This window comes from Gossypium arboreum, chromosome 12, assembly GCF_025698485.1.
Source record: "Gossypium arboreum isolate Shixiya-1 chromosome 12, ASM2569848v2, whole genome shotgun sequence".
Classification (NCBI taxonomy): domain Eukaryota; kingdom Viridiplantae; phylum Streptophyta; class Magnoliopsida; order Malvales; family Malvaceae; genus Gossypium; species Gossypium arboreum.
Window position 1 is genome coordinate 46,726,405 of NC_069081.1, and position 2,322 is coordinate 46,728,726.

Consider the following 2,322-nt stretch of genomic DNA (forward strand, 5'->3'; position numbering starts at 1 on the left):
CCATTACCACCCCTAGCCTGTCTTCGGCCCATGGGTGGCTGTTGAACTGCCCTCTAGGGCTGTACAATACCCAGTCTCGAAGCTTGCATCTGATCTACTCGTTGTGGACACTCTCTAATACGGTGCTTTAGTGACCCACACCTCATATAATCCCCAATCCTCCTCCAACACTCGCCCGGATAGTGCCTACCATAATCACCGTATAACTGGATCTCAGTTGGAGTAATAGGAGCCCTCACTCTTTCTAGCCTATCAAACCTGGCCTTTTTCCTGAGCCTCTGAGCAGAACTAAAGGGCTTCAAATCCCTCTTATTCTTACCCCTCTCTCGGTCCCTATTCTGGCACTCTACGCGCTTAACATCCTCGGCGATCTTCACCTTCTCAACCAGAACCGCGAACTCTCGCTCCCTCTATAGAGCAATCATTACTCTCAAGCCATCCTCGAACTGGACACACCTCCCATACTCAAATGCCACCATGCCTCGAGCATCGCGACTCAGCCTTAGAAACTTGGCCTCATACTCAGCCACAGATCTATCACCTTGCATGAGATTCATAAACTCACGCCTACAAGCATCAACATAGCCTGCCCTCACGTATTTACTCTAAAAGATGGTTTTAAAGAAATCCCAATTCAGACGTTCAGGCTGAGTACCCTCCTCAACCATCAACCACCACTGATAAACCTCATCGCGAAACAAAGAGATTGCACCCTTCAGTTTCTGCTCAAGAGTACAGTCTAGATCCTTCATGATCCTCTCGATGGCCTCCAACCAATACTCGACCACATTAGGGGCAACTCCAGTGACACCCCTAAACAACTTAGCACCACTAGACCGGAGTTGTTTAGTTACCAACCCTCAGCTCTCAGCTCCAGAATAAGGTCCAGCGACCCTCTTCAAAATCCTTAGCATGGCTTGGGACAGTGCATCGTCCCCAGCCAAACGACTTTGTGACCTACTTTCAGTAGTAGGCAAAATTGGCATCTCACTCGTATCTAAATTCGGCATACTCGAGCCCCTCTACAGCCTCTACCACGGCAACGAGTACCACGTTAGTGAGTTTCATGAGAGCTCATTATAAATTTTCAAATTTTATCTACATTATAAAATTTTATGCATCAGTTCCAGTATTTATTAACAAATGTTTTATGCATAAACTATTAAAAGTTTAGAATTGTTTCTAAAGGTTTCAGTTTCTAACTATTTCAGTAAAATTTCAGAAAGTGCTATCTACAATGTTTTCAAAACAGTTCTATCTAAGTACAGAAGTACTTATAGGATCAGCGTCGGAGACTCAGTGTACCACATACTTTCTCAACTTATTCAAATTATTTCAAAAACTAATTCTTTTCTAAACAAAATTTTGGAACCCAAAATTCACAGCTGAGTTTTGTAACTTGGCTCTGATACCACTAAATGTAACACTCCAAATCAGGCCTAAACGTTATGGCCAAATCTGGTGATGTCAAGAAGAGTGAGTTTTGGAAACGATGTTGACTTATTAACTATTAACATTTCATAATTCGCATACATTTACAATTTACTGAAAACACCAATTGGTTTGTTCATTTGCCAAAACCTTATTGTAGTGAAAGCCTTAAAACCGTTATAATTTGAAAATGCTGTCGTGTTTTTAGGAAAGCTTTTGTTTTCGTAAAACCATCATTTTTAAAGAAAAACTTTTTGTAGAAGCATGCTCATTATCGAGAAAATGAAACTAAAACTAACAGTTAAAAGTCCATATAGACCAAAGAATCCCAAAAATTACAAACTCTTAATTAGCCCTTACTGACCCTATAGTAGGCCCACATTCGATCGAAGTGACCCGTACGACACTAGGGAAAATTATAGAAATATGGGCCCATATGCATGTATGAGCCCAAAAGCTCGTGTGGCCTACACATCCAGATTGACTTTTCCCGTGTGGCCCACAAGGCCTGGCCCAAAAACCCACACACCTATGTGGAATGTCCGTGTGGGCCCATACGCCCAACTTGGCCTAGCCTGTATGGTCCACACGGCTACACTCCGACCACCACACGGTCGTGTGCTGCACACGACTATGCCTTCATTGACCACACGACCATGTCTCGCACACGGCCAGCCACACAGGTGACCACACGCCTGTGTGGCATCAACATAACAATTTTTTAGCTTTTGCCGAAACTTTTTTTTTTTTTTGCATTTTGGTTACACACCTGGTATCATTTTGATGCGAAAACACTCCTGAGACCACCAGTACCTAAAACAGAATGTTCCAACACCTTTTAATAATTAATTATGAGCAACATCTTTTAGTAATCAATTACAAGCCTAACAT